Source organism: Canis lupus, chromosome 3 (genome assembly GCF_048164855.1).
Source record: "Canis lupus baileyi chromosome 3, mCanLup2.hap1, whole genome shotgun sequence".
NCBI classification, from domain to species: domain Eukaryota; kingdom Metazoa; phylum Chordata; class Mammalia; order Carnivora; family Canidae; genus Canis; species Canis lupus.
Window position 1 is genome coordinate 76934249 of NC_132840.1, and position 15136 is coordinate 76949384.

Below are 15136 nucleotides of genomic sequence, written 5' to 3' on the forward strand. Positions count from 1 at the left end.
AAATTAACTAAAGATAGCAAAGTTTAGCAAATGGAAAGATATGCAGATTTTAGATTGGGAGACCCGACATCATTTTTATCTAACCTAATTTTAAAAATTGATGTAATCCCCATAAAATTACCAACATTTAAAAAAATATATATCATACCTCGAACAAGGATAAATTCCAAATGGATCAAGATTTAAATATAAAACATGAAACCATAAAAATACTGGAGGAAAACCATTATAGGCTTGGATAGGGAAAAGCTTCTCTAAATATAAATCAAAACTCCAAATTAAAAAAAATGGTTATATTTGACTACATAAAATTAAATGAAAATTTCGGCATGAAAACACACCATTGAAGAAAGGAAAATGAAAATGTTCAACTGCATTAAAATACTTGTACCAAGTATCAAGAAAAGGAGCTTCTCTCCCTAATATATAAAGAGCTCCTAAATTTTGATAAAATCCAGTGGGGAAATGGGCAAAGAATATAAAAGGAAATACAAAGTATTTTTAAAATATATATGAGACGACTCATAAGTAAAATGCAATTTAAAAGCCACACCGAGATACTATTTTTTCACCTATCAGATTGTCAAAAATCTAAAAGGGTGATACAATCTGTTGGTGAGGCTATAAGAAAAGATTTACTTTCATCCATTGCAGATGGGAATGTAAATTGTTACAACCCCTAGGGAGGGCAATTTAGTAATATCTATTAAAATTACAAATGCAGACACTCTTTGACCTAGCTATTCCACTTCTGGGAATGTATCCTAGAGTTATACTAGGTCACATGCAAAATGATATACATGAATATCTATTGCAGCATTGTTAGTAATAGCAAAAGGTTGGAAGAGACCCAAATCTTCCATCAATCTGAGACTGATTTTTCTTTTAGCTTGCTTTTACAGCTTCAAAGTGAAAGAAGAAGAAGAAGAAGAAAAAACCCTCCTTTTCCTAAGCCTGGAGCAGAGCTGGCCTTAGGTATTCCCATCCCTCTCTGGCCTGGACTGCCCCTCTGTTCTACTAGTCCTTCAGAGGTAATGGAGACTCCCAAGGGGAGATGGCCTTGGGCCCCTGGAGCAATCAGTGTCCCAAGAGGGACAGTGGGAAGAGGAAGCAATGCAGAACTCTATCCTCTATGAATGAGCATTAGAACTTTTCTTTGCTGGGGTAAATCAAAAGGAAGAAGAAAAGGTAGTGTGGGTGCACTTTCCCTAGATGTTGGATGTGCCACTAATACCTTTTTTTTTTTTTTTAAGTCTTGCTTAACTTTTAATTAGGGCAAGATAGGATTAATACTGCTTAAGATTTACACTTGCCATTTTGATAAAGTGCTCCATTTTTCTAAAGATTGTACAACTGGGAGGAAATGCATGATGGCATTTTTTTTCTTTTGCCCAAATACTGTTTGTAGATGCTTCATGGAACCATGATCAGGGCAAAAATATTCACCTCTGACAGCTTTCCAACCTCAGACAAATATTGAGGACACTATAAATAGTGTCCTGAGTGACGTTGCAGTGAGACTGTAAAACGATGGAAAACACCAAAGTTAGATCTTCTTTGCATTTGCATTTACTTCCATGCCTTTTTGAGAAACCACATGATTTTGGTAAAATGTGTTGCTGCTGTTTGCTTTTTTTCCTGTTTGTTTGTCTCCTTTGGTTGTGTCTTTTGGTAAACACAAATTTCTCAACAGCCATTCAGAGAAAAGTTGTGGAACCTCATGGGAGGGTAGCCAGCAGGAACTCCGCTGGATGGTCCTGGTTTCAATAGAAACCACTTTGTGTCAAAAGGCTTACTTTTAAATGGGTCAATCTGTATTAGTTGCACCACTTGAAACACTGAAGACACACTTTTGTGTATCTAGTGTTTGGGGACTTTTTTGGGAACACACTATATTTATACTCTATTAAACTAGGTCAGCTCCTTTGTTGGGACAATCCCAGAGGGAGGTATACATTTCACCTAAAGATAGCAAGAAGAGTTCTGGTATTTTCCTGGTTTGTCTCTCCCAACTCACTCAGCTGAAGTCTAATCTAGTAAAGTCCTATGTCTCCGTAAATAAACAATGACTCATTCATTTAAAAATATTTCTTTAGTGTCTAGAGTGAATTCTTCATCGTGCTAGGTGTTATGGGAAACATGAATTGCAGCTGTCAACAAAACTGCTCTCTAAAAGGGTAAATAAGGCACATATATTCATACTTATATATATTTATATGTAAAACTGTGTGTGTATTTATATTTATATGTAAAACTATGTGTGCCCTCACTACAAGAAGGGCAGAAAGATGAGTTACATAAAGCTGTTGAGTCTAAGCTACAGATAAGTTTCTCAAGACACAGTGTCCTACAAATAAATCTTTTTTTAGAAAATGGGGGGGGCACCTAGGTGTCTCAGTCGGTTAAGTGTTTGACTCTTGGTTTTGGCTCAGGTCATGATATCATAGGTTGTGGGATCAAGCCCCGAGTTCAGCTCCATGCTCAGTAGGGAATCTGCTTGAAGATTCTCTCCCTATCCCCTCCCCCAAAACGAGCTTTCTCTCTCTCAAATAAATAAATAAGTCTTAAAAAAAAAAAAAGATGAAATGTCCTACAGATAGCTAGAAACAAGACTTATACTGGAGACAGCTCAGGACATGATAGGTAGATAGATAGATAGATAGATACTAATATATATTTATATATTATATATAAATAAATATATATATTTATATAAAGTTTTTGGTGGTAGCAGACGAAAACTTGAAAGAGAAAAGAGAGATCTTGACTCACGTATAGTTTTCCCACTGAAAACAAAAAAGTGAACAAACAAGATGTGGTTTCTACTTGTCAGCACACTTCAAAAAATTTTTAGAATACTCATATAAGTAAAAACATGAGTTAATTACAAGAACAACATCAAAACTATAGAGATTAGCTGAACTTTGCATGCAATAGGTTGCAGATTTAGGGAGTCACAGTCCACTGTTTCTTGTAGCATCTAGTCCCACACATTTAGAGATTAATATTGAATTGTGATTTTGTATTGTCGTTAGGGTACTAATAACCAAATGTGCATTAAAAGTAGATGAAGTGTCTACAAGTCAAGTTATGTGAAGAATGCCAATTCAAATGAGTTGTTCACCCTTGAAAAGAGAAAGCTAAAGAATCAATGATACCTATCTTTGAATAATTGTGGTGGGTGGTGGGTCAGGAGTTTTTATTGTTATTCCAGAGACCAGAAATAGTAATTTTTACAGTTATTTCAGAGACAAGTGAAAGGTCCAAGGAGGCAATTTTTCACATAAGATGTGGAATGATTTGCTAACAATTACAACAGCTGTCCAAGAACAGTTCAGGGTTTTTTTGTGTATTTGTGAGCAACCCAAATAGCAGTTGAATGGCACTTGATTGGAGATGCTGCAGATGAAATGCTTCTCAAACTTGAAGGTGTATTTGAATCACCTGGAGTCTTGTGAAATGCTGCAGATCCGCAAATACACTTTGAGTATCAAGGACACAGAGAATTTTCTTTCAATGTATAGAGAGTTTGGGATTAGAGAAATTTTAAACTCATCCCATCTTGAAAAATCTTTTATTCTATCATTTATTTTAGTCCCAATGCAAGGTCTTCACTAGAAGCTATGGGACTAAATAAGATTCAGGGTTCCTGAGGTAATATGGTAAATTTTAGGAACAGGAAAATGCATAGTCCATGTGGAGTGTATTAACTTGATCACAAAAAAAGTGTTTCTGGAGAAGTGTTGTAGAATCAGGCTTAGAGGCAGGCCAGGTTTCTACTGTGAATATCAAGTTAAGAATTTGCTGCACCTTGGGGATAATGGTATATCAACTCAGATTTGTATTCACCTGAAAACAACATACCCTCAGGATAGTGGGTTAAACAGACATATGTTTATTTTTCCACATAAATAAGAAAGTACAGAATTAGGCAGCCCAGGGTCAGTTGATTTAATAGCTCTCTGAAGTCATTAGAGACTCAGTATTATATCTTCGTGTTCAGCCATCTTCACAGCGATGTCTGCCCTCAAGAGTATCTTAAGATTCTAGACATTTGCTGGAGTTCCAGCAATATGGTCATATTCCAGCACTGAAAAGAAGGAAAAGGGTTGAAGAAATTACTCCTTTTGAAGCAAACACCTCAAAAAACCCCATGCAACTGCTACTTATATTCACTGGGCAGAATTTGATCACGTGACTGAATGTACCTGTAAGGTTTCCTGGGAAAGCTGGGTTTCTGAGCTGAGCACATTGTCTAGGACTTTATTTCTAAAGAATAACGAACAGACTAATGGACACTGGGAGTTATCTAGCAGTACCCCAACAAATGGTGTATCAAGAAATAGTTCTGAGTTGAAAAGGGACACCTGCAAAAGACTGCTTTTGAAAGATAAATATGGAAGTAATAAAAAGAATGAAATTGAATGTTGGGAGAGTCTGTAGTCAAGATGATTCATTTCTAGATGGAATATTGGAGATGTTGGACTAGACCAGAGTGGTAACAGATGAAGTAGAAAGGCAAGGGATTTTAGGATGGCCATAACAAACATGATTGATGGGGCTTGGTGAATTGACCTGCACAGAGAGAAAGAGAGAGGAGCCTAGACTACCCATGGGATTTAGAACCTAGGTGATTTGGAAGAATGAGGAAATCCACAGGAAAAGCAGAAATGGCAAAAATAAAGCCAACTTGTTGAAGGAAAGGATGTGTTTTGTTTCAGACATACTAGATTTACTGTGATGATGGAAAATCCAAGGGGAGATGTGGAAATATCTAAACCTTCTATGGGTAAGATTGTAGGACTGTAGCTCAGAAGATAATCTAATGTTGAAGGGATGGCTTTTGAGGTTTTTCATACACTTCCCAATTCCACTTGGATGTCTATTAGCCATCTCACATTTTATATTTCCAAAACAGAACTCTCAACCACCTGCACCCCCATCTAGGAGTTGAGGACCTCGAGAATGTTGGGCTGTTTTAATATTCATCTCAAAATACCAATGCACAGGTAAATATGCTGCAAATGAGTTAGATAAAACTCTAAAGCCAAATATAAGTTATTTGTATTATCTACTCTTTGAGAATAGTCCCCTCTGAATTTTGAGTTATTTCCTATATATAATCCACTCTTCAGATGCCTTCAAATTTAATTTAGCCATCTGCTTAAGGGGAAGGATAACCCATAAAAGCAAGGTGTCCCAATTTAGCCAACTTCCAGAATACTCTCCTCATAGACAAACTCAATTTTCCAAATACTAGCTCTGTATGCATCTGTTAATTGAGGTGTGGACAAGGTTTCTGCCTTTTCACTGGCTATGAATCTGATTTTCCCTTGACAGTATATTCCTAATGCCAGAGGTCAGGCTTGTGTTAACCCATTCTGAACCTGCCTTCAAGTGGTTAATGTAAGATCCCTAGAGCACAGCCTTGACCTTCACCTGAGCTGCATTTTCTCTAATTGGATTGGATTTTCCCCTTCATTCTTTTGTTCCTTTAGGCTCCAACCAGAGAAAAGAAGCCAATTGACTTCCTGGGATGTATTAATTACAACATGTTTTGGCAGACAACGTTTTGGTTTCCCATTATATTCATGTCATCTTCTTATTGTCTTATACCACAAACCATCACATAGACTAATTCTCTGGGAGTTTCCTCATTGCATTCAGTCAGGAGAGGACACCCTACCCCATGTGTGTGGAGAAACTCCTATGATGTCAAGTCAAGAAGCGGAGGACTCCCTTTCTACATTCCTAAAGGCCAGGAATACAGGTCATCCTACAGAAACTGAGTAAATGTTAGACCATTCTGTATGGGAGGTCTAGACTTTTTGGAAGAGATTGAAATTTCTTACTAAACCAGAAAGCTGGACACGTCAGAAAATGAATGAATTTTGCATGAAAATTTTCCAAAATCCAAGAGAGCCATCCTAGTAATAATGTCATACCGATGGACAGAGCTTTGTGGTTAACAACATGCTCTCACTTTATACTTCTCACCATCCTTTAGAATAGGCTTAGTGTATACTATATTCATTTTATGGGTAAGAATAGTATAGTAGGAGAGCTTAGTTACTTGCTCAAAGCTACCTGGCTAACTCTGTACCAGAGCTATGTCTTATACTCTTTCCACTCTGTCTTCTCCTATCCCTCTAGTGAAAACATGTGCCAATGTTTGCTTACCTGCCAAGTAGTACAGTACAGACTGCTCTAAGTCACAGATACGAAATATGCTGGATCCACTGAATTGAACTGCTGACCTGAATTAACTCTGCTCCTTTCCCCAATGCACAAAACAGCATTCCCTCCTCAGCTGCAAAACACCCCCAGTTGATGCTAAGATGTCACCAAACTACTCTCCATACCCCAAATCGTGCCATATATCTATATATACAACTCTGCACATAGTATTCTTGTGCTGGGTTCTTCCTCCCCCACCTTGTCTGCCTGCTCTGGAGCCTATTTTGCTTCTATTTCTCTGCTACAAAGTTTGTTATTCTTTCTTTATGACTCTCATAACAGAGGGTTTAATCATGTACTCATATTAATGAGATAACGGATCTAAAGAGCTAGCGCAGAGTGCAGGGCATCGTGTGTATTCGCTCAATGTGAACTATGATGATGACGATGATGGTATCTCTTCTATTAGCTTCTTAACTCAAACATAAAGGATATTTTCTCTGGATTTAGCACAATATATGCCACATGGTAAGAAATCCTTAGTAATTTTTAATTAATTTATAGGCTATCTATACAAGCATTATATAGCTAGTAATAAAGGTAACACTTATATTTATAATGGAGTGTGAGGAAGTGGGTATAACTAACTGTTGCCATGATAATTTTAAAGGAATCGAGCTGGATCACAGGCACAGAGTATTCATGAGCTTGAAAAGAGCTTAGCAAGTGTCTAGTTGGGTGGTTCTCAAAGTGTGGGGTCCCAACCAGCAGCAGCACCTAGGAAGTTTTTAGAAATGCAGATTTCCAGTTTCACCAAAGATTTCCTGAGATAGAAACTCTGTTTTCACAAGCCTTCTAGATGATCAGGAAACACAATAAAGTTCGAGAACTACTGTTCTAGTCCAATCATCTAACTTCACAGAGAGAACAAAGCCACAGAGAGGTTAGATGGCAGACCCGCAGTCACACAACTAGTTAATGTCAAAAATGTGGCTAGAACTGTAATCTCATGACCACTTGATTTTAATATTTCTCCCCAATGCTTTTTAATTCTTTTTTTTTAAATGTTCTTCTATCTCCAATTCATCATAAGATACTGTATTACAGTTTGGTGGCAGCTTGCAGTGCTTATCAGAGTAGCAGAAAGCCTTAATGCCAGGACACTGGAGTATGTTTTGGGGCTCACCCTATTACTCTCCACTTAGCTATTAGTGGCAATCCTGCAAGAGAAAACCTGCTATGACCCCCAATCAATCTCTTCTGCTCTCACTCCACCATGGCATCTGATTATGGCATGACCTGAAGTGACACGCTACTCTCCTTGAGCCTCAGTTTCCAGGTGAGTAAATGATGTTGCAAGAGTCCATTCCCTAATGCAGAATGGGGCAACAATGAATGGTTGCTATATTGTTACTAATAACAAGATTATCAACACCTCCAGGTTATTATGCTTATATGAAGACAATGACAGAGACATCTGTTGCTTGTGGAATATTCAGGTGATCATCCATATTTCCAGCCCAGGTGGGGTGATATATGACAAGTTCTGGCCAATGTGTTATGAGCAAAAGTGATGCTTTTCCTAGTTAGGCCAAAATACAAAAGAATACATGTTTTCTAAGGCTGGCTCAGCAAACTCCAAGGACATATGTTTGGTTAGGATAATGGAATCTTCATCAGCCTGTGATCTGTGAGCTAATGTGGAACCCAGCCCGAAGCAAACTTAAGTTAGATATGACATGACAAAAAATAAAGCTCTAGAGTGTTACACACTGAGATTTGGGGATTGATTTGTGACTACAACTTAAGCTATCTTATCCTGACTAAAACAACATGTTTTGCAAAATATATAGTGCTGTGAAAATGTAAGGCATTTTCATTTTAACTGCTAGCTTTCTAGCATTGTTCTTGGTTGTCCTGGGGAGAAAAATGTATTACCATAAACTAAAGATGAAAATTTAATTGCAAGGCAGAAGAAAAAGAAAAACTTGACTTAGGAATAAAATTCTCAAGCTCAAGATAGATAGGAAAAATCAGGTCATTTTCAGGGAAATCTTACTTGAATATTCTTACTTGAAAAAAAATCCTAGCCTTTTACTTGAAAAAAAAATGGAGTTGAGTATAAATTAGTCCTAGCCTTCCATGAGCTTTATAATCTAATTAGGCATTGGCAGGTAGTTTTTCCCAAGTGAGTTTTGTAGTGTGAGATCATCAGTTTTATTCAAATTCTTTATTATTTTTTTAATGCACTAAAATTGGAACAGGACATTTCTAAAGTGGTGCCAGTTTCTATGTAAGTTGACTTGCATACATTGGGGGTGGTTCAACTGAAGCTAGAGATCAGCTGGTTTTGACCTTTTCAATAGTTGGTATGTTGATTAGCTGGCAGTTCTGCTCTTCCAACCCTTAGAACATAACCAGCCTGCAGGAGGGGGTGGCAATGGCTGGTCAGTCAGAAAAGAGAATAATGAAAAGGTCAAAATGGGATAAGGACCAGATTTCACAGCCCCGATAACATTTAAAATTTCATCTCCTTCTTGCCATAGGACAAATGACAAGAAAAATTGGTACATGTGCTGCCTTCCCAGGGATAAGATTTCAACCAAAAATGTCTTGGAAAGAGCCAACGTCTTGGATTTGGAAACAGAGAAGTGAATACTTCTATATCTCTTTGAAGACAGAATCAAAACTTATAAAACCTGGAGCTTCTAAATGGCATGACCTAGAAAAGGCATTTATATGGAGAATACTGTTGAACTACTCTTGGGTGCTCCTAACTTAACACGAAAAAGTAATACAGAGTCCCTCACTCTGTGGTTATCCAAAAATGTAGGAATGGATTGCAGTTATTTGCATGGCCAAAGTGGAGAAGGAGTGAGTTTGAGGGCTCTAAAAGCAGAATCCACTCAATAAATGAACAGAGGTATGGGGACAGCTTTTATCCAGTGAAGTGGTAGTGGAATGAGGAATTACTTCATTTTACAATGAATAAAATTGTTGTTTTGAAGTTACAAAGTGTACTCAATCTAGTTTCCTTTTGAAGTAGTTCCACTGAAAATGTGTAGCATCTTTTCTGGGTACAGATTCCACAGAATCTTGTATCTTAGGAAACAGTTGCTGTCCCATCTTTCTTCCTTTGCCCCCCCTTCTCTCCCTTCCTTCCTCTTAACCCTTCCCTCCCTCCCTCCCTCCCTGCCTCCTTCCCTCCCTCCCTCCTTCCTTCCATCTCTCCTTCCTTCTTTCCTTCCTTCCTTCCTTCCTTCCTTCCTTCCTTCCTTCCTTCCTTCTTTCCTTCCTTCCTTCCTTCCTTCCTGTGGGATATATTAGTCTGTACAGCTGTCTGTGGATGTGTTTCTATCTTAAAGTCACTGGACAGTTTGGTCAATCTATAACATAAGAGAAGAAATGGCAGGAAGTTTTTCTGTGTTAGATACAGAACAAAAACAAAAATTAAAATGAACAAAAAGAAAACCTGCTGATTAGTCGTCGTTTTGTGGTTTTGTTTGTTTTACTTGATACTATTGACTCTTAGCCATAGAAGTTAGAGAATGTGTGCCTGACTCAGAATCCTTCCACTAATTTCCTGGGCCACTTGACCGCAAGTTCAGAGTGAACCGAAGTTTATTTGCACTTTCAATGTATGTGCCAGGCATTAATCTGGGAGCTTTTACATATCCCATCTCATTTCATTATTATAAAAGTTCGAAGAGGTTAGAATAACTATACTGTTGACTCTTGAACAACATGGGGGTGATGAGTGCCGACTCCTAAGTATTAAAAAATCCATGTACAAGTGTTGACTCTGCAAAAACTTTACTAATAGCCTATTTTTGAATAGAAGGCTTACTAATAAAGAGTCAACAACCCGTATTTTGTATGTTATTTGTATTCTATACTGTATTCTTTAATAAGAATAAGCTAGAAGATAATGTTATTAAGAAAATCATAAAGAAGAGAAAATACACTTACCATATTGTTCTTTATTCATTGAAAAATATCTGCATATAAGTTGACCCTGAAGTTCAAACCTGTGTTGTTCAGTCAATTGGAAATTCTGGTCTGTCTGGTATAATACAAGTGCTCATTTCCCAGTATCCCACCCAGTTAGAACTTCTTTCACTTTCAAAAGTGTCATAAATTGGAAAAGGAATGACACAGTCAGCCATCCTACCTAGGGTAGGTATTATGATAACATTCTATTTATAGACTTTTCTGGGTCATAATTCTTTACTGATAAAAATGGGATGCTTGAGCAAATTACATTAAGAGTCCCTCCTTGTTCTAATGGCTATGGTTGCTTATGTATTTATAGATAACTTAGCATCAAAATTTTCTGCTTTAAAAGGGCTCTACCGGGATCCCTGGGTGGCGCAGCAGTTTGGTGCCTGCCTTTGGCCCAGGGCATGATCCTGGAGACCCGGAATCGAATCCCACGTCGGGTTCCTCCCTCTGCCTATGTCTCTGCCTCTCTCTCTCTCTCTCTCTCTCTCTGTGACTATCATAAATAAATAAAAATTAAAAAATAAATAAATAAAAGGGCTCTACCTCAGCAATTTGTCAACACCGAAGAGGGGAAAGAAAATCCTCTACCCTAGTACAAGAAATGAGAAGTTTTAGGGCAATAAAAATGCCTATTGAATTTATATGCATTATGCCACAATATTGCCTGTGAACTCACCACAGTTTGTGTGAGATTATGCACTATATGCACAGCAGAGAGTACACCAGAGGGCATGGGTTGGAATGATATATACCTAAAATAAAAAAAAATTTATATATCTAAAATGATTTTTACCTAACATGACTGAGTAATAATGTGGCAAGTTCTAATACATTTCAACCTAGGATCATTATAACAATTAAGAATTATAAACCACTTCAGTTTTAAGTTACTTTTCTTATATCCTGTTTTTTTTTAATATGTTTCTAATGCTATATCTGGAACATAATCCTCATTTTACCCATAAGCAACCCCCTGGGGGAGATAAGATGCTGGGAAGCATGATGTAGTGCAAAGAGCTTGGGCCTTGGAGTAAAATATTTGAGTTATAATTTTGGCTGCCAGTTATTAAAAATCATGCTACTTAATTTTTCTTTGAGACTCAGTTTCCCCATCCATAAAACAGAAAGAATAATCCAAGTTTAAAAGAATGTTCTGAAAATTCAGTGAGGTTGTGCTGGTACATGGCAGACACTGAGCAAATGCTCCTACTTCCCAACCTGCCCCCAAAAGATGTCTATATGTAATGCATCAAATATATGCTGTTGTGTGAGTTATGTTTTTCTGAGCCTAAATCCCTCAGGATTTGATGGCTGCTCAAACACCAGTAGGTGGGATCTTACCTGGTAATGGTTTTATGACTAGCAGCAAAGGTGGCTTGGTTTTCAGCTCCACCTTACACTGCCTTAGTTTTTAAGGAAAGATTCTCTGCCTTCTACAAGGCCGTCTGTAAGTTTATTGATCTTTCAAGGCTGAACATAATGTTCTCTTTACATGGGATACTTAATAAAGGCAATCTGTCACCAGCTCATGTCCAATGTATCCCCTCAAATGGAATTTATGTGTCTTTCAAGCTAGGAGAAAGCTAGGATCAGATCTCACCTGTGGTATTGGGTTCTGTCCTAGAAGCCGCACTTTGAAAGCATCACACGCGTAGTCCTAGGATTAATGGGCCTGGAAAGATCAGAGAGTAAAATCTTGAACAGCTGTAGCCACGGAGAATGTTTAAAAGGGTTTGGTATAAATGTTACTCTAATGGGAGCACATTGTTTGGCCTGAAAATGACCAATTCTGGACTAAAATGAGCAGGATATGCTTTCCTTCTGGAAACACAATACAGATAGAACAGAGAAGCATCTGAGTGAGAGACAGACAAAGAAACAGAAGATAATTCAAAGAAAATGCAGAAGAACCTAGGGAGAACAAATCATCGTCAGAATAAAAAGTAACAAGTAGCGGACATTTCACAGTGCACATCAGTATTTCTCTACAACTACTAAGTCTTGCTATTTCAAGTAAGTGTTAAGCACTGGCATCACAGAGACTGATAGTTTTTTGCATATTTCTTCTTCTTCTTCTTCTTCTTCTTCTTCCTCTTCTTCTTCTTCTTCTTCTTCTTCTTCTTCTTCTTCTTCTTCTTCTTCTTTCTTTTGTTTGTGATCAGCGACAGTGTTACCCAATACAGAATCACTTAAGATGAAAATAGTAACATATGAGGAATCTGAGTAATGGAGTCTCCAATTGCTGTCTTGGTGGGAGAATGGCTTTTACCTTCCCAGAATCTCTGTCACCTTCCAAAGCTACCCTAAACAAAAATAATAATCTTTACTATGGACAATAGATTATTGCTTAATCTTAGGTGAAAGGTGAGTAAAATCATCTTTAGAGAAACTTATTACATTACCTGATTTGTCATACACAATGGAGGTAAAAATGTTATTTGTTAAGCAGTTAGAATTTTAAGACAAATCTTCTAGCTCCTCTTTCTAACATGATTGCCCCCTCCTCATTCAATCTCCACTAAAGACATTGTAAAACCATCATAGAATCTCTTAGACAATCTCCAAGCCTTCCATAGCATTCCCATGCCTTTGTACCAGTATTTAGTGGAAAGAAATTCAAAATAAATATCAAAATGTCTACTATTTATTTAATAAATATTTACTGAATACTGACTAAGTTCCAGGCACTGAGCTTGATACTGATTATCACTGCTTTATGACATCTAAAAATGTTCATTATCAACTTTATAGAAAATTGTATGAAGTTTTATCCTATTGTATGAATTAGTGGATTTAATTGAACCTCTTTCGTTTTTTTTTTTTTTTTTTTTTTTTTATGATAGTCACAGAGAGAGAGAGACAGGCAGAGACACAGACAGAGGGAGAAGCAGGCTCCATGCACCAGGAGCCCGACGTGGGATTCGATCCCAGGTCTCCAGGATCGCACCCTGGGCCAAAGGCAGGCGCGAAACCGCTGCGCCACCCAGGGATCCCTCGTTTTTATTTCTTTTTAAGATTTTATTTATTTGTTCACGAGAGACAGAGAGAGAGAGAAGCAGAGACATAGGCAGAGAGAAAATCAGGCTCCTCATAGGGAGCCCGATGTGGGACTTGATCCCAGGACCAGGATCACACCCTGAGCCAAAGGCAGATGCTCAACCGTTGAGCCACCCAGGGGTCCCTTATTTCTCTCTTTTCTTTTCTTTTCTTTTCTTTTCTTTTCTTTTCTTTTCTTTTCTTTTCTTTTCTTTTCTTTTCTTTTCTTTTCTTTTCCTTTTCTTTTCTTTCTTTTCTTTTCTTTTTTTTCTTCTTTCTTTTCTTTTCTTTTCCTTTCTTTTCTTTTCTTTTCTTTTCTTTTCTTTTCTTTTCTTTTTTTACTTTCCTAAAGCCCCATTTAAATTTTAACAATGTTAAAAATAGTCATATCTTAATCATTGAAATTCTGATGCCAAAGTGGGAAAATTGCCTAACATTCCTTCTAAAATGTTGCTAGATATGTAACTCAAATACATAATGAGTCACCAACTAGATGGTAAGGAAATTCCCAATTATATTCTATGATGAATGATAGAAGGAACTAGGGATATTTAGAGAGAGAAGTAAATGCTCTCGATAACTATTTTAAATGTCCGAAGGGTCATGGAGTAAAAGAAAGATTTGGATTGTTCTAAATGACACTAAAACATAGAACTAGAGTAAGAGATAAAAACTACATTGAAAAAAATCTGTTCATCTGATCTATGTAATAGTAATAGCAAAGATAGAATGGACTATTGGAAGGCAATGAACTTAAGGATAGAGGAGGAATTTGGCAGAGAAGGTGTAGAACAGTTTCAAACATCAGATTGATGTGTGGGCCATAAATCCATTTCAATTCTGAAAGGCAATAATTCCAAGGAAACAGTGAAGTTAAGGAACAAGGCATATAACAAGTTCATCTGAGTTACAGAAGATAGAAAAGTATAAAATTTAAAGAAGAAAATCCATACAGTTGTTAAAAGCTTTCTACTGGAGAAGTCCAAAATCAGACAGAGATGAGAAGACTGATGTCCCTCGAATAATACCTAATGCATTGGGATTGGGCAGCCAGGCTCTGGTACTATGCATAAGGCAAAGGTAATTGAATACTAAGAAAGAGACATACTGTGGTCCGAATAATATAAAATCTGAGCACATTAATATTTCTGTCAATTTAACCATGAATGTTATGGCATATGTGTCACTGGGAATGACAGAAGCTATTACTGAAATGAGATTAGAATCTTTTTGAAATATCAACAGAAGCATTATAGTTGGTAACATTCCCATCTAAAATAGATGACACTGATGCTACACAGTCAACATACGAGGGGGAATAGCATACAGAATTACAGACTACATTATTTTGTTCTATATTGATTTTTCCCTTAGGAGTTTTTGATTAGCTGTCAAATCAATTAGTTTTCCTCAATCCCCAGTACAATGTCAAATTTCTCTTGTTTTTTGGAGAGAAATGGGGGTATATCTGGTATCCTTTTTTTTTATTTTGACCACCAGGGTATAAATCTATTGACCAAATAAATGGGTAAATGAGCTGTGTGTAATGTCTAGTGTTGGAGTGGAGGGCAGTTTCTGTCTCATCTTTGCGGTATTGGGTCAGGGCTATCTTAATTTTCAGTTGGGTCAGGGTAGTGTGAGATCTGTGTTCCAGGTTTTAGAAACACTTAAACGCAAAATGTAGTAGGAGGTTACTTTGAATCTCAAATCTGCTTACCTCATCTTCCCCATCCGCTAATGGCTGAAACAGCATCAAGAACTTGCATTATTATAATGCTGCCCTGATGATAGGGCTGATACCAAACAAGTTAAATTTTTTGCTCTGGACCTTTTATGTAAATTTGGGGAGAATTAAAGCAGGAAAGCAGTCTTGAAAGCCATTCCTTTTATTGTAAGAACCGAATATATGAAATAGAAAATT

General features: G+C 37.2%; 1 protein-coding gene across 1 annotated transcript in view; it reads right to left on the bottom strand.

Annotated features, from left to right (window-relative positions):
- Nucleotides 1-3875: 3875 nt before the first annotated feature.
- Nucleotides 3876-15136, bottom strand: part of BLID (BH3-like motif containing, cell death inducer) — a 117359-nt gene continuing 106098 nt past the window's right edge. Inside the window, 2 exon segments of the mRNA XM_072813647.1 lie at nucleotides 3876-4090; nucleotides 11780-11851. The gene's annotated coding sequence lies outside the window, so the exon portion shown is untranslated.